The 18,734-nt window shown below is 38.7% G+C and overlaps 1 pseudogene; it reads left to right on the forward strand.

The window, feature by feature from the left end:
* LOC106488321 (potassium voltage-gated channel subfamily KQT member 1-like) overlaps positions 1-18,734 on the forward strand; it is a 542,964-nt pseudogene that overhangs the window by 29,690 nt on the left and 494,540 nt on the right.

Here is an 18,734-nt window from a genome sequence, read left to right on the forward strand (position 1 = left end):
TATAGTCTGTCAAAACACTTCATGTGTCAGCTTCTGAAGTATCTAGGACCAGCCAATATTGGAGAAGTGACTCTTGGGTGAAAAAAGACTTTCTTTTGAGGGCAATCGCTACATTCTTTTCAGAAACAACTCAAGCTGAGTCATTGCATTCAAATGTGAATTTTACTTTTCAGAAGTTTCTCTTGGCTAGCAGCTTTCAGAGCTGAAAATGGGTGTGTGATCTGTTTAGCATTAGAAACTCTAAATGTAGTGCAGGTGCTAGAAAACATTCCCAGCATGAGAGAAATGAAAACCTTGCTTCAAAGCTAATGTCAGGGCCCTGAAGGCACTAATAGGCCTTAATTACCCTAAGCAGCCTCACCTGGAATCTCCACACCTGCTGCCCATTGCCCTATTTAAGCTCAGGCTGGGATACCTACCTCCTCTCTAGGCTATGCTGTATGTGTGTCTGCAGTGCACTTCTGTACTTGCTTCTGTTTCCTGCAGTGCTAGGTTATTGATGGGACTTCCTTGTTGGCCCATGGACCTATGCTGTAGGTAGCTTTGTTTCTAGTCCTGTCTCAGTCCTTGTCTCTTGGACAGACCTTGGACCTGTGTTACAGTCCTGTTCCTGACTGGGCTTCCTGAATGGCCCCTGGACCTGCCTTGCTGCCTCACCTTGTGTGATGGCTACTGAATGGTTGAAGGATCTGGTCACCCTCACCACCCAGCCTTCCTCAGGTACAGCAGGACTGTGAAGTTTGGTACCTACCTGTGCTGTTGCCAGCCTGGGCTCCTGGTTGCCCTCCCTTGTGGGAAGAGTAGCCTCGCTCTCACTGCTCCCTGGCAGGTAATTGCTTTGTTAGGAAGCATAAAGTATTGGTTATTGTAATGACTCTGATAAATTTTAGGTTTTTTACTAGTGTAAAGCGATTCTTCTTTGGAATTCAAAACTTGTGTGTTTTTATGTGGGTTACTAAAAGAACTTGATGCTAATGAAAATTGTGTTTAAACAATTAGTCAATGTGATTATACTGGGCCTGAAGTAGTGAATTTGGTCCTAAGAGCATGCTTTGCTTGTTATATCTATTGCTTCTATTCTAGATTTATTGTTCTTGTGCTTGATGCTAGGATGTGAAGAACTAAGTCTTCTCTTGTGCTCACTAACAAAAGTTTGTCATTAGCGTTTATTGTTGCGATGGTTTGTAGAATTAATGCAGCAGAGCTCCTCAGCATAAGCCACTATGTTATCGGAAACTTTGCAGACAAGTCTGTCTTTGTCCTCTTCACTGCAGCTAAAAATGTGCAAAGGGGACTTGATTCAAAGATAATTGAAGAGATCCCCATAATCAGGAAAATCAAATATACTGGGAGTTTAATCTACTTTGCTGGGAGTAAAACGTACTCTCTCTTTTTTTGGAAATCCTGAAGTAGTATTCTAGGACAGGCATAATCAAAGTCCTTCCTATACCATCACCATCAGAGGTTTTTTGCAAGATTTGCATAGTGTCATTGATATTGAGTTTCATTTTTTTAAAGAAATATTTGTAGCAGATTTTGAAGATCATTGTGACATAAGATCATGGAGTAATATGATTATATTAGTAAACAGGAAGACTGTATGGGATGCTGGGACTTGAGGGTGTTGCATGGAGTATAGAAGTGATAGTCTCTTGCCTTTCCCATAGATGATAATTCTCAGTGTACAGATTCTGGGTGATGCTGTGTTCTAGCTCTGTTCCTAAACATGTGACATGAAGGACAGTCTTTATCAAACTGACTGAGCTCTGAAGCAGTCTTGCTAATAGTACAGAAGAAAAAATCAGCAGTGATGGTTTCTTGTTTTGATTTGTTTGTTTGTTGATTGAGGTGCCTTTTGAGACATACAAAGCAGAGTATTTTGGCCCTCTGACTGTATCCTGTGCTAGTTGTCTTTTTGTTGTTTCCATTAAGGATCCTGAAACCAGCTGACTATGGCAATGCTGCAGTCAGTTTGTCTCAGAACAGGTCAAACAGCAATACTCATGTAGGAAGAAAACAGGCTTATGATACACCTAGATTAATTAACATGAAGTAAAATTAGCCTTTGGTGAGGCCTGTGCTGAAATGTAACATCTTTATAAGAGTAAAAAGCAGCTTTTTAAATAACATATAAGTGTAAGCAGCCTAAATAATAGGATCAGAAACATTCAGGTTGGAAAGGATCTCAGGAGCTCTGTAGTCCAATTTGCTGCTCAAAACACGGTCAACACTGAATTTGGACCAGGTTGCTCAGAGCTCTGTCCAGTAGGGTCTTCAAAACCTCCAAGGTTGGAGTTCTTTACAGCCTTTTCAGTGCTTCTTATCTTCAAACTGATTTCCTCCCTTTTCTGCCCTGATATCTGGTTGGAACTTCCTGGTTTCAATTTATGATCAGTGTCTTTTCTTCTGCTTTGCACCTCAGTACAGAGCTTGGCTCCACCTTTTCAGTCACATCCTTGTAACTACTAGGAGGCTGGTGTTAGGTCCTCCCAAAGCTGGTCCTCTTTCCAGGTTGAATAAGTCCAGTTCCCTCTGCTTCTCCTCATAGTTCAGGTGCTTCAAAACCTCACCTCTGCTGAACTTGCTCTAGCTTATCAACATATTTGTTGCACTTGTGGGGAGCAAAACTTCATGCATAATTTCAGATGTACTCTAATGAAGTGGAATAATCATTTTCCCTTGCTTTATTGTTGCTACAGCTCAGGATGCTGTCATCCTTCATCTCTGCCAACAAAACTTCTGGGTCCTGTTTAGCCCTCTATACACCAGGTGTCCCCAAGGCCCCTTTCAGAGCCACTACACAGTAGCCAGCCTGATGCATGGGTTTAATCTGCTCCGTGTGCAGGACTTAACATTTGTTCATGTTGAATTTTACGGGATTCCTGTTGGCCTATTTTTCTAGCCTGTTTTGGGGGCCTTTAAATAGCAGCTTTACCTTCAGGTTTATTGACTGCACCCCTGACTTGGCATCATTTGTGGACTTGAGGTATGTTTCCTCTCCTCTTCTGGGACATTGACAAAAACACTAAAGAGGAGGAGTTCCAAGGTTGACTCCTATAGGACTCTGCTTGTCACTGGCCTCCAGGCTGGACATGGACTTTGCCCTTCGGACAAGCTCTTCCTCAAAAAAAAAAAAAAAAAAAAAACACATGCAAAAACTAAAGCACACTAAGTGTTGTTGATGTACTTATGTTTGTGTGCTGAAATCTCATGATTTTAATAGTGCAGCCACCAGGGCTGTTAGTCTGTCATTTGCTCTGAAGTTTTTGAATTAGCCTTTGCAGTGGTGTTTATCTTATTTAGAAGGATTTCCCTAGGGGATAGAAAAGTCTCCCTACATGCAGGACTGTAAGGTTTTATTGCTGGTTTGAGAATTCTGGAGTTTAGGTACAGACTCTTGATGTGAAAAGGGAGGAAATGACAGCTGAAAAAGCTAGTATGCAAGAGGGAATGTTTCTGGTTGGTCAGGTGAAGAAATCTCAATTTTTCTGTTTTCTGCATGACGTTAAGAAATGGTGAAAATTGTAGTGCAAACATATCTGAAATCTAGCATTCTGGTCTGTCCATCAGAGTTCTTCATAAAGCTTTTATATTCTTCATTTGATTAAAAGTTTAGCATGCTACCAATGGTGCAGATATGACTGAGATATTGTATGCATTGTAGTAGTGGGTACTCTGCCAATCTTTGAGGAATTAATCATCCAGAATTCAGTTACACCTTTTTTCCCCCCAGTTCTTATGACTCTTCAATTTTGCTTTTCAAACTTTTTTTTGGAGGGGGAGAGCATAATATGTTTTGACACCTCTGGATTTTTTTTTTAAATGGTGATACTAGGAATATTGTGGTAATAGCTGTTCATTCTATATTTATGTATGTTTTGAATTTATGGAATGCAGTTAATGCAACAGTTATCACTGGAGTGACAATCAGCAACTTTAGTGAAATGTCTCAGTCTACTATAATTGATGTTATCAAATCTGACAGCTTTCTGTTGTGGTACGTGTTATACAGCTGTCAATGGCTTTACATGAAGCATTCACTATGACAAGCTTTTTTGAAATTATACTTGATAATGTGACTTTTACCTATTGATTTAATAGCATTCAGCCTTTCTATCATTTTATTCCTTGTCTCAAGTCATTGAATGCAAAACTATGATGTTCAGAGAATGCTCTCTGCTGGAGTAGGAAGAACAAACTGATTAAACACAAAGTACTTGTGATGAAAAATACTGTATGAATAGGAGAAGTAACACTAGATTTAGACTTACAGATCAACTGGAGAGACCACTAAACTATTTTTTCTTTTTACAGATTTCTCTTGGTGCTGACTTGTTTAATATTCAGTGTACTGTCTACTATAGAACATTATTCTGAATTTGACACAGGGACCCTTTTCTGGATGGCAAGTGAACTTTTTTGTGAAAGACTAGTTGGTTTGACTAAAACTAAATTGCTTTATATGAACAAGGGAAGTATCTTAGAAGTCCTTGTGCAAAGTATGCTACCAAGGAAATTTAAAATGTTACCTGCTTTCATTTAAAGGAAGGTAATAGTTTAATAGGCAGGATTATTTTCCAGATATACAAACTAAGAGGATACTCAATAGACTAACTTTTTTTATAAACTTGCTTTTCATAAGGTATGAAACTTTACCCAGTAACTCTTACAATGGGTGCATGGTGTTCATCAGTCTCATGCAAAGTGGAACAGGATATTCCATGGGCAGGAATGCATTTTTACAATATACTTTTTCCTAAGTCTTATGGTGAAAATTGGCCAAGATTTATACTCTTCAGAAGTATCTGAATCCCAGGGGTAAGTAATTACTAGTAGACTAATCTATCAGTATGTAAGTCGGGAAGGAATGCACTTCTGTGCATCAGAGGTTTGGTTTTGAAGTTGGTGCTTTTTAGCTGTTGCTGCTGTTAGTGAGCCGCCAGTGTCTTGGGTCCTTCTGGAGCACACATTAAGTTGTATACTTGGTGTTTCGCAAAAGGATAAAGTCATTCTGTTGCTTTCCTGAGATCTGTTTTCTTGCTCTTAGGATCTGAAATAGTCATTTAAACAGGTGTTGCAACAGAAAAATTTGCCCACTTGGAGTTAGATATAGGTTGCTTATCGTTTTTTTTTGGTTTTGTGCTTTTTTTTTTTTTTTTACAGTGGCCAGGGATCTTTTTTTCCACTGGTCTGAGTGGCTAATTTAAGGTTGAAGTGTACCTGATCCCTGCTACTACTCCTGAGCTAAGTCTCTTAATGTGAATTCACATCTAGCAACCATCTGTAAGCAACTGCAAAATACATATGAAGTCTTGAAGTGTTATTATGAAGCAGGTGAGAAATAAAGACAAGTAATTTGCATGAGGACCCTAGAGACCCCTAGCCCCTCTGTTTCCCCCATGGTTCCCCTTTTTCCCCAGAAATTTAAGAATGGAAATAAAGTAAACTTGATAAAAATAGAGTAAATAACTGTACAACAGTTGTTCACATCTGGTTTTCTAGCCTTTCAAATCCTCTGATCTTAAGGTGTGGTGATCTCAATCTTATTTTATTACTACTTTTTTTTATTTGTGAAGTGGTGGCTTCTATTTTGATGGATTTTGGTTTTCCAAAATGTGGTTTTGAGCTGCTAGTTTGTTTTCCTGTGGCTCAGCCTCCATTAGGATACATAGCCTTTGTGCGCAATTGACTAAGCCGTCATTAGGTTCCCCGAGTCATTTTGGGGTTCTGATTACTGCTAATTCTGTAACAAATGTGGCCTGGCCCTTAGGCCATGCTCAGTGTCAAACAAAGTGCAATACTGTCTGTTGTACAGGCTTCTTGGACTTCCTTCTCAGAGAATGCAGAGTAATTATAGCTCAATTTAACTATAACCAGAAATGGCAATAGGGACAAAGATTCAATATTTAGCTGCTTGTGCAGACACATTATTGTAGAATTAAAAAAAAACTAGATGAAGATGTGTAGTTCACATCGTGTCTGCATAGAATTGCCAGCTATTTTTAAACTGTCATCTGACAAATAAATCATATGTGGCCAGTGACATTGCTGAAACAATTTCTTGGCCATCTTCTGTTACAGCCCTACCATGCAGGATACCTCTTCTGAATTTATTTTCCCTCCCTGCAGTTGCCTTAGCTTCCTTCCTAGAAATGGCCAGCACAAAGGTTACTGTATTGCTAGCTACTATAATTTCACTTACCTAGAATGGATGTGTCTTAAAACCTGTGTGTCTTAGTTTTTGTTCTGAAATAAATTCACTTAAGTTACAGCACCTGAAAGGTTGCTTTTGAAGCTGGACAAATTCGATTTTTCTTGTAGCTGTGAGGTTCCCTGCTTATCTTGTAGCTAAATGGTTAAATTCCTGTTTAGAGAACTTCTTTCTCACTTTCACCTGTAGAAATTTAAAACTCCATCTCCCACTTTACCCAGGAAAGTGTTAACCCCACTGAACCATAGTATTGGGGATCATTACTCTCTTACTTTATCACCTCTGTCCTTATACTTGGCATCATAATTGTGTATTTGGAGAACCAGGGAGTTCCTTTCATCAAAACATGGGAAAAAAAATGCATATCTATTCTGTCTGCTGTGCTGCTCTGCTCTCTTGAAATTGTTTGAGAGGTGGAGACTGCCAGTATGGTAAGAAACAAAATTAGATCAAAGCATCGATTGAATCAAGTACATAATGAAATCGACTGTTCCTTCATGCTTTAAAGAAGCTGAAAATTCTTTTCACAGCCCTGTTTGTAGCTAGTAAATAGTGGTATGCTGTGCTTGTGTTTTCCTATTTGGGGAAAAAATTGTTTTTCATTATATTGAGCTGAATTAAGAGTTGAAGGGTTGACCTCAAAATTATAGTGCTGAAAGTTGATAAGATCTGACAATGGGGATAGCATTTAAGTGTCTGCATTTCCTCTAGAGAGGATGAGATATGCCAAATACAATTTTGGATAATCTGTGTCACTGGGAGAGAGAAGACACACTAGAAACAGAAGTAACTGCAGATATGTACTAAGCCACTAGTGAGTTTTAAAGAGTGATTTTTTTTTTTTAATGTTCTTAGTACAAAAGGGTGTTGTAAGATAGGTTTCACTCCCAACAAGAAATTATCATCGTCCAGACAAACTGTATGAATAAACCAAAGAGGATAATGCCAAGGAGAATCAGGAAAGCCTTCAAAAGCAGAGTGTTTGTAATTTGAGTGGGAAAAGGGGGCTGAAAAAGCAACTGAAGGAGCTTAAAGTGTGTGTGTGTGTGGGGGGGAAGGCAGGTGGGCACTGACACAAAAACACATTTCTTCCAAATGTTTGAAGACTCAAGTGAATTTTGGAGAAAAGTGACTCTTTGGCCTCCTCCATTTGAATGGAGGAGGACAATCTGTTGTCTTTGAGACATTAAAGATGTGGCTTAGCCACTGTTTCCAACACAGGCTGATTGCATGGCTCCACAAATGCTGTGAATTGTCCCATGGTCCTTGCTTGGTCTTAAAGGGAACTTCTGTTCTTTGCATTTTTGCAGAAAAGACATGCTGCAAATATCAATTGGATCAGCAGTGTGGTAACATGAGGTTACTTCTGTGGTAGTAAGACTGGTGAAATTGTCCTGAACTTGCAAATGCAGTCAGCTGAAGGAGGGTTTTTAAAGAAAATTTTCCCCCCTCATACTATGAAATACTATGCATATTCATATCAATGCACTTAGGCTTTTTGCCAGCTCTGTTTGAGATGATTTAATTTCTTTATGATAAAAGAAAATGGTATGATCTTTAATTCCTGGTTGTGTTGTGTGGTGTGTGTGGCCCCCCCCCCCCCCCCCGGACTATTTAGCAGGCTGGAAAGTGAGGGAAGTGACAGTGGCACTGGCAGAGTGAATCATGCTGATAAGCAGCAACAGAATAGATGAGGAAGATTTTTTTCTTTTTTTCAGTAAGGTCATGAGTTTAGTTTGGACCTTTTAGTGTCCATCTGTAGCATATGCCTTTCCAAATTTTCCACCCCTTCAGTCTTTTTAAAAAAAAAAAAAAAAAGGCCCTACAGGACCAAGCTGTTTGGCAATTGTTTTCCTTAATGCTTATTTTGAGCTAGGCCTGTTGTGGTAAGCTGGGATCCTTATTAGAAAGGACTGTGAAGGAAAATGGAATATATAGGAGTGGCTTAGGAAGTGATTTTTATGCTCATCCTGCTGAAAATCAGGAAATGCGCACTTTCCTAAAAGTATAAAGCCATAAATGAGAAAAACAAAGTTAAACAAAAGGTCAGGGACTGTTTCATCATCTGACTCACTCTGACTTGGGCTATACATTTTCTGATTAAAATTTGTTTCAGCTGGAGTATGTTCTATGGAAACAACTGTTCTTAATTTAAAAGTTACTGTAGACAGAAAATGTGTTGCAGTCCTGGATGAGTTATTCCAGCTGATAAATTTCTTACTGTTCTAAAGTAAGTTTAGTCTGCATATCTCAGCTTTACAGATATTCAAGGAAATCACATTTTTTCTTTGCTGTGCAGATTCCAACCTTACTCAGCTTTGGTTAGATTTTTGCCCAGTGTCTGTCATGATTTTTCTTTCACTTAACTTTTTTGGATGTTTTATCTATTAAATATAAGCCTTTCTTATCAAAGCAGCTGGCCATAAAATGACTGGTTTCAAATAATTAACATATATAAATGATGTGTATATTTGTCCCTAATTTTTATGGCTCTTTATTGGATGCTGATACCAGTCAGGAATGGATGTATTTAATGAAATGTCATATTTGTTGTTTTGTTGTACTCAAGAAAGCATCACCTCAAAATTGTTAAGCATGGCTATGAACACTTTTCAAAAAGCACATTGCTATGCCCAGCTTTTATTTAGCTGCAACTCTATATAGCTAAATTATTGTATTAAATATTTTGCTGCTTTTTAGTAAGGAGTAGACTTTCAACCACTGGTCTACACTAGTAATAATGCTTCCACTGAGATTTATCATAAACTTGACTGAAAACAGAGTTAAGCCAAACAAAAGAGTGGACCTGGTAGGATGTGTTGGACTGGTTGTAGAAAAAGCCTTCTCTTTGATATAACTTGATAAGTACTACTTGTTTGTTGTCTGTTATAGTTGAGCTCCGGAGTTAGTGGTCTTTGTCTTGAATTTTCAAGATACTTGCAGAGAAAAAGCTTGGAATTTCAAATATTGGCTGAAAGTTTGCCAGAGTTCTAGATAGGGATATGCAGATACTTTATTGGATTTAGATTTTAGTCCTTTTTCCATCATACTTTGCTTCAAACTGCCTCATCCATGAGTTCCTCTCTCCTCCCCTCCCCCCCCCCCAAAAAAAAAGCACTGTACAAACCTGCCTCCCTGCCTGATGGTATCTGCATCTTATATTGATTCTTGGAGTCATGTTATGCTGTGTTATGCCATTTCACATTGTGTTATGGAGTGTCACAATGTGATGCAATGTAACATGATGTGATGGAACATGTGGCAAAGTAAAAAGGTCTAACGGCACAATGGAGTGGAATGCTCCAATGCACAACAACCTTCTGTTTTTCAGTAGCTGCACTATCCATATACACTTTAAAGTCCTACAAGCTGTAGAGAATTAGAAATCTAGAATCTCATTTAAAACTTGCAAGTGTCATGCACTTTATTATTGTGGTTTAGAGCTCTCTGTAGTGGTTTTAGGAATATTACTGTGGCTGCTTCCATTGAAGGATACTTGTTTTGTAAAAGTTCTGTTAGATTAGATGCTGAATGGCTCTTTTGAATGAGAAAGGGAACAGAAGGTGCTCTTTGCTTCTGAGTACTTGATTTGTGTAATGGATGTGTTGGTAAGTAGAATAATCAGATGTGCTAGCCCTTGTTAGCTATGTAACTTCAAGTCTTGGTTAAGTGGCTTCTGCTCTTGAGTTTTGCCACTTAAAGTAACAGCAAAGCTATATAGACATAAATAGAACCTGCTAGGCTTTCTCTAACACTGCTGACATGGGGTAGTGATACCCCCCAGACCTGTCTTGAAGGAATTAAAGAAGGTGTATCTGAGTATCTGGAGCAGGTGTCGGTTCATTGTTTGTGGACTGATATGAAGTATGGAATTTTCTTGCCTATAATCTCCAATAATCAAATACAAGATCTCAGTCAAAGCCCTCCTTACCTCTTTCATGATATCCCAGTTGGTCTGGCTATGTTCTGCCTTCTTTTTCCAGTTCTTGTGTTGATCTTCCTGTGTTTGGAATAACCTTTTTGTGCCTGTGTACTTTCTCCTTTGATTCGTATTCCCTTTGTTAAAACACTTGCATGCAATTTATGAATGTCATGCTGTCCTTAGAACTGGAACACTCTGACCATTCTCCCCTCTTCTTCCTCTTAATGTAGGGGTCTAGTTTTTGTTATATTTGAGAACTTAGATATGCTTATTATTCCTGAAGGAGGAGAGGGGAAGGATAAACATGTGCCCACAGTGCAAAGCATCAACACTCAGGGCTTTTGAACTTGCATATCTTGATCATGCTGACTCACAAGCTTTTTAGTTTGTTTTGGTTTTTCAAAAGCTCATATGCATACCTATTATGGAAAGGACATGCTGATCATACAAAGCTCTGTGCAGGTTTAGAGAGCTTCTCTATTTTGGAATATGTTATTATCAACAGCCTAATGATAGCAAGACTTGAAGATGGGTTGTATCAAGAGACATATTAAAAACTACACCTTTATGAGGAAATACTGCTGTTAGAATGAGCACAAATGTCAGGCACAACAGTCCATGAAACTTGTGACTTTGTACATGAATGCTAGCTTAGGTGTTATTGATGCTTCTGCAGGACTGTTTTACACTGCAGCTGCAAATTATGGGGATGAAATGTAGACCGGTATTCCTGCCATGTCTTGCTCTGATGCCTTTGCCTCTTCTGGCACACTCTCTTCTTGCTTCCACCTTTCCTAAGCCAGATAGTACTTCATATTGGCATGTTCAGCAAGTAACCCTCATGTTTCTCCTGGAGGCCTGGGACAATCCACAACAATCCCTATCAGCTCCTGACCATCATTTAACCTGTATTTTGCCAAGCCAGCTCTATGCTGTATAACAACCTTGTAAAAGAAGCATACATGTGTTTGGAAGACTGTAGGGTTTATGACAAGAAAATGAGTAGTCACCATTGATTCCATTTTGAGCCTTTTCCAGCTGAGGAATGATAAGTCTGTGGATCAAGTTTCAGGAACATTTCAGGCATCTGTTAACTGCACTGGAAAGGCTGAATTGAGTTTTATCATAATTTAACTCAAATGCATTGCTATTTCATGGTGACTTAAGCAAGGCTTGTGTCTTTTTAAGAAAAGACTAAGGAGGCACTTATTGCATCTTTCTCTTTCTGATGGGAAGGTATAGAAAAGGATCAGACTCCTCTTGGAGGTGTGTGGTGTTAGGACAAAAGATAATGGCTGCAAGCTGCAACAAGGGAAGTTCAAATTAGATATTGGAGCAAAAAAAAAAAAAATCAATCTTCACTGTGAGGCTAGTCAGATACTGGAACAGGTGCCCAGAAAGTGGAACCCCCCCATCCATGGGGATGTTCAAAACTTGACTGGATGAGGTCCTGAGCAACCTTGTCTAAACTGTCCCTGCTTTGAGCTGGGGGTTGGATTCAAAGACCTCTGGAGGGATCTAGCTTACTGATTCTGTAACTTTGGAACACCCTGTACAGGAAGTTGGTCTGTTAGATGTTCTAGATTTCTTGGAGGACCTGTTGAGCAATGAATTGACCCCGCATGAGGGAAAGTATAGCCTCTAAATAAAATAGTTCCTAAATCTAGGAAATTACAGCTGCCACTTCTTATACTGGTCTGAGGGCAGCTTTGAAGATTTTCTTGAGGACAGCCAGTGAATTCACTGTCAAGGAAGATTTTAGACTCTCTAGAGTATGACTACTTAGAATTAAGTGTATAAGCTTGAGTTACACAACAGCTGTTGTGTTATTGCAATTATCAAATGTATCTCAGGACTTGTTAGACAACATGATACTTTTTGGCCCCAATACATTGTCAAGATGTATAAAGCTATGTTCATGGATTGAATGGCAGATCTCAGAGGGTTGTGACCAGTGGCACAAAGTCTAGCTGGAGGCCTAGAGCTAGCATTGCACCCCAGGGGCCAATACTGGGTCCAGTCCTGTTCAGCTTATTCATCAATGACCTGCCAGATCCTGTTGAGTGAAGCTGCTTGCCAGCCACATGATCCTCAGCCTGTATTGTTGCAAGGGCTTCTTCCTTGCATTTATCCTTGTTGAATTCATGAGGTTCCATTGGCCTGTTCCTCTGGCCTTTCTAGGTCCCTCTGAACAGCAGCCCTGCCTTCAGGCATATGGACTGGTTCTGCCCAGTTTAGTCATCAAATGTGATGAATGTGCACTCTACCTTCTCCAGGTTACTGAGAAAGGTGTTAAACAGGGCAAGTCTCAGGATATACTCTGGTGGTGCTCCACTGGTTGCTGACCTCTGGGTAGAGTATGACCTGCTAACCTCTGAGACTGACCATCCAATCTGTGTTACCCAGTTGTCTAGTTGCCACTCATCCAGGCCATAATACCCTAGTATGGATATAAGAATATTGTGGGAGAAGATCTCAAATGTCTTGCTGAAGTTGAAGTAAATTGCATCTACTGATTTCTACAACACAAATCTAGTCACTTTTTCACAGAAGGCAATTGGATTGGTCAGGCATGATTTATCCTTGGTAAATTAACTTTGACAGTTCCTGATTTCTGCCTTCATATGCCCAGAAATATTTTTCAAGAGGACCTGCTCCATGACTTTGCCAAGGATTAAAGTGATGTGAACGAGCCTGTAGCTTCCTAGACTTTTTTAATCTTTTTGAAGATGGTTCCAACATTTGCCTTCCTCCATTTGTTGGGGACCTCCCATGCTCTCTGACCTTTCAAAGATAATTGAAAACACCCTTGCAAATGACTCTAGCCAGGGTCAACCATTGTGGTCCTATGGACTTGTATGACTTGTTCTCTCAAGCAATCTGATTTGATCTTTGTCCACTGTTGGTTGTTCTCCTCTTTGAACCCTGTCTTTAAGAAGAGAAACCTGGAAGTCCTTGTTGAAGACTGAGACAAAGACAACACTGAGCCTCAGTGCTGTTTGTATCTGCTGCCGCTAAATCACCTGCCCCTTTGAGCAGAGTTCCCTGTTTAGCCAAGCTGATCTTCAAATTTATCTACTTGTTTTCCTAAGTAACATGATGGCCTGTTCTTGCTAGCTTTCCTGAGCTTGTTGGCCCTTTGCATTTGCCTTCCATGAGAGACACCTATCAGTTCCCTGAAGTACTGGAAGTCTGTTCCCTTGAAGTGTAGGGTTTGTGCTCTCTTCAGGATCTGGAGTGCTGCTATTTCATAGTTGCCTCAGCCAAGGCATTGTCATTCGTTATCGCATCCCCAACCCATATTTCCTTGTTAGTGAATAGCAGACCTAGCTGTGTTTCATTCCTGTTGACCACTCAGCACTTGTATCTAAGTGTTATTCCTGAAAACCTCTAGAAATCCCTTGTATTGTTGACATTTCACAATGTTGCCTTTTCAAACAGGTGCTGGGGGATTAAAGTCCTCCATAAGAACTATGGTGTGATCCAGAAACTTGGAGCTGTTTAAAGATTTTTTTTTTTCTCCTGACCAGGTGGTCTGTAACAAACTTCCACCCCGATGTCACCTATAGTGGCTCTCCTCTGGTTCTGATTTGGTGCACTAGGTGCTGCAGAATCAGAATTTACCATTCTGCCAGAGATCATGGTAGTTCAGTGATTAAGATTTAAAGTGTAGGAGTACTTACAGTTGAAGTTCTCATGGAAAATATTTTTCTTAACAAAAAAGGGGGGGCAGGAAAGATGCATGGGGAAATACTCAGCTTTTGGTAAACATGGAGTATGTCCATCTGTTTTTTTTTAGGTTTCCCTCATTGCTTTACTTCCATTATGTCCCAAACTTTAATTTCCTCATATAAATAGTTATAATTGTATTCTACTGTAAGATGATTCTATTGAAAAAATATTTTGGGAAAGTTGCAAAATTTTTTTTGTACAGGCATTGCTGCCAAGAAAGCAGGCTTTAATTTTTTTTAATGTTTTAGTAATTTGTGTGTCACTTTTGATTTGTAAATGGTATCAAGTTTTTTAAGGGTATGGCATTAAAAAATAAACTATAAACTGGCCCAGGTGTAGTTCTTCCTGTAAGGGTTAATATTTTGAGTGCTTTCATTGTTGGTCATATATTTTTCTACCAGAAGAGGTCACCATAGTAATTTACAAGAGACAGATTTTTATTTTTATTGTGAATGATCTTGCAAAAAGATGGTTTCTTAACTCATGAGAGTAAGTGAATTAGCAAATACTAATTGTCCTGCTTTAAAAACAAGAAAAAGTTTAAACATTTTTATTGTACAAACACTTTTTACATAGTAAGAATATGATGCAAGTCATCAGTTCCTATGATGACACTGTTATAGGTGAAGGGAACAATTTTTAGTTTTTATGTCTTAGTGTTAATTACTTTTTTAATTCAAGGATACAGAGTTTGTTCTTGACTTTGAGAAAATAGACTACTTTTGCTATAAAGCATGCTGATGTGTTTAATATTGTAGTCACTACAATTGGAAGGTAGGAGGGATAGGAAATATTGTTACTTATCTTCTGGTCCATTCAAATTTACAGCGGACAATCTAACTTTGAAATCACTGCCATGTTTTCTGGCTAAGCAGTAATGGTAAAACTTTATAGGAACTGATATACTGAATGGGATAAAAAAAACTGAGTTGAGTGTTTTATCTCCAACAGTGGTCAGTATTCAATGCAATAAGGGAATATTTTTCTTACCCACTAAAAATAGTGAAGGGCTTCTGAGTCTTGGTGTGCAGTGGTGCAGGCATTTTTTTTGGGGGGGGGGGGGCTGCTCTCACCAGGGATCACTAGATGCCAATGCTGTTCCCTTTTTGGGTGTTTTCCTACTGTAGTTGTCTCTGGCTTATGGGATAAGACCTTCAAGGACATATGCTGTCCTAGAAGCTTTCTCAGCAAAGCCACAAGATAGAAACAAGCCCAGTGTATCAGCTAGGATCACCACCTGTGTTTCAGCAGGGCTGGATCCTGGAGTCCAGGGTTTTTTTCTAGATGAGCTCTGCTTCTGTAGCAGCTCTTTCTTTGGGAGATAGGCTTTATGCATCCACTTTCCTCTGTTTTTCATTGCTGGCAACAACAGCATATCTCACAAATGCACAAAGCCCTGTGGTTCCCAGCAGAACACTACTAGAAGGTGCACAATACATTTAAAGGCTATTTTCAGATTCCTAACACCATCATATTGTAAACTATATTGTACTGCCCTCTCTCATTGCTAGCAATACTCATGTAGTGACTACAATTAGCAAGTAGCTTTCATTAGCACTCCTCTTTTTCCAAATCCTGCTGGAGCAAAGGCTCAGGTGTAAGATTAGGACTTCCCAGATCAGCTGTGCTTAAGCTTTTCAGGAGAGAAGCTCTGTGCTGTGACTGTATTTAGGAGTTGGGACTTAAGGGGAAGATATCATGAAAGAGTTTTGGGTTGCAGATGGTTCACATTGTTTCAGCTTTCCTGAAGTCACTGCATGGTTTTGGTTTTATACAACAACTTGGAACTGGATGGCAACTCAATTTTCCAAGTACACATTTTGCAAAGAAGGCTTACCCTTCCTATCTGTAGAGGAGGAGTTCAATTGTTTTATTTTTTCTCTGCTCTTGTCCCTCTCTCCCTTAAACTATTTATTCATATTTTAAAATGCTGTGTCATCTTGAATCTGTCAGAGAAGTAGAAATAAGGCTGGGTGTGGCATGTACCCTTAATTTATTCTCTCTGATTAACTGTGAACTGCATGTGTTCTTACAGGTTTGAAGGTTTTCCCCAAACCCCATCAAAGCAATTGGCTTTAGAAAGTAAAAATGGTGGAGTCTTTACCAATGTTCTGCTTTTGTGCTGGTATATCAGGCTAAATCTGTCCTTTGACACACTGCATTAGCACTTATGGCCTGCTCCATGTTTGATTAATGAGGGTGAGATGTTGATTATCTAATACAAGTTCTCAGCTGGTGCTCCTGCTGCCCTTACCAAGGCAAATTATTTCTGATAGATGATAATGGAATTCTTGTATATGACATGCAGAGTATGATTATGTCCCATAATATTTAGTGGGATTTTGTGGTATTTGTGTAGTATGTTTTGCTTGTGTAGCAGTAGGCATTAAGAGGTACCAATCCCTTAAAGAACTGACAGGTAAACTAGCTTCAGGAGAAATGCACCATTTATTTTATGTTATGGAATGGTCAGATACTGTTAGCATAGAATACATCTGAGTAAAAACAACGATTTGACTGCAAGCTTGCTTGATTTTTTTCATTGCTGGTTTTCCTTTGTAAATCTGGGAGAGAAGAAAAAAATTAAAGGAGCATCCTTGTTTGCTTCTGAGCTTCATGTTGGTGTGTGGGAAGATTAAAAAATAGACCAGGAATATTATATTTTAATATGAAATTTTATTAAAGTAGACCTGGAATAATTGTTTCATGCATTAAATGTTTAAAAACTGGCAGTGCAGAAGTCTTTCAACATGGTCCATAAAATTAAGTTCTGCCTTAAGTGATCTGTTGAGTTGCTACATTTTTTTCTGAAATGAAATATAACTATCCAGGTATTCAATGTGAATTATGATAGAACTATTCTCATGGCTTATGTTATCTTGTAGATTGCCCTAATGCAGTACAGAACATGTTGTGTTGGCTGATTGCTGTGTACTTTTCAACTGTCTAAATAGAAATCATTGTGAAATACATATAGCTAAGAATGAATAACAAACCAACTCATGATGCCTTTAGTTGTATTTTACTCATTTCTTACTCTAGCTCTATAAAGTTTTCCCCCTACAGCGGTTTTCAGGATGTGGCCCAAGAGACTTGGGAAATATTTCTTTTATGGGAGTGAGAGGAAGATGAAGAGGTACTGATAGGATTTTTCCAATTCTGATACACTCCCAAATCAAAAAGGTTAAGAAACATGTATGTGATTATTTACCATTCCAAAGTGGACATTCAATTTGGATAGGTTCCATTCCAACAGTAAAGCTAAACCAAAAAAAGCTAAACCTCCATACTGGAGGTGGTCTCTTCAGCTTGAACTTCATGACATGCTGATGAGCAACTTTATTCCTGTAGAGCAGTGGTAGATCTAGAGAAAAATAACCATCTTAGGGCACTGAAGACCTTGAATCTCCTTGATTCATTGTTTACTTGTTTGCCTAAATATTATCTTTCCAGATTAAGCAATTCTGGAAAGTCCTGCTCAAAAATAGTGGAGAGTACAGTTAACTTTTTTTGCAGAAAAAAAATTCTGCCTTTAAAAAAAAAAGCTTCCTCTGACTCTACCCATGTCACTTGAATTGTGGTTGTCACAGGTAATTTGAGTAGTGTACTATGTGCTTCCCTCAGCAGTATACAACTTCATCCTCTATAGAAGTAGCAAACTTTGGTAAGTTGAAAGACAAAGATACTCCTGATGTGAAGTCAGTAAATTCAGCATACGTGTCAGGTGTGCATACAAACTTTTTAAAGAAATGTTAAACAAATTCATTTATATACGAACAGACTTTCAAATATTAAGTGCTTTGTTTTTGTTTGAGAGAGAAGCCTGAATAAACTAATGATGCTACAAGACACTCAGCAAAGTTGCACCTTTTCCTTGTATAGGATATTTTTGCACATACAATATTTGTCATCTTTATAAGAGCAAGCATGATACTAGGAAATAAATATTTTCAGTATCATAGGTTTTCACAGCTTTTGAGTAGCTATTAAGCTAATCAGATTGCTAAATTGACATTTTCAACTCTAAGGACTGAAAAAACTTAAGACAGGTTATCAGATTAAATTCTGGACATAAGCATGTGTGCAAACACTTGGACTATTAAACCTTTATGCCTGCTTCTAAGGTTTCATTGTTTTGAGCTGACATTCCTTGATTGAATCTTCATGAGCACACACTATTCATTTAGCCATCCCACTTCCTCCTTCTACCCAAGCACCTAAATATTCCAATAAAAAAAGTGAAGAGAGCCTTGTGTGTGCTCTCCACCTAAAACACAGCTGCAGCTGAGAAAATACTTGTCTTTCATGTGTGTGCTTTAATTGCTTCAGCTGAACCCCTTCCCTTCTCCTGCTTCCCCCATGCAGTTACCCATAACTGGGCTGGAACATATTGTGAATTCCAGGCTATATATTTAATTTTCATGCATTCATGTATATAATGTTCATTTTATCTGTTAATGTGAGCATTTTTCTGTTTGGTCATCAGTGATGCATGTAAAAGTTGACAGCCTTTCCACAGAAGTTTCTTATTTGAAAATACATTATTGAACTAGATAGTGGTGGAAGTTATTTGCATATATATTTCCCTTTAAGCTTATTTTGTTCTTCATCTTTTTTTATAGAATGGAGTTAAGAGCAGTATAAACATGATTATGTATGTTTCTGATTTATTTTGTGTGACAAAAGATTATGCAATGGCCAGACTGTACTTAAGAAAAAGAAAAATACAAAGTTGCAATGAACTTAAGGACTTCCTTTTACCTGAATGGTCAAAATATTATAGGTGTATGTGTGGTGTGGGTTGGGTTTTTTTCCTCCCTCCTCCAGGGGAGGCTGCACACTCAAAACTGAGCGCTAAGTAGAGCAGCC

This window comes from Apteryx mantelli, chromosome 1, assembly GCF_036417845.1.
Source record: "Apteryx mantelli isolate bAptMan1 chromosome 1, bAptMan1.hap1, whole genome shotgun sequence".
Taxonomy (NCBI): Eukaryota; Metazoa; Chordata; class Aves; order Apterygiformes; family Apterygidae; genus Apteryx; species Apteryx mantelli.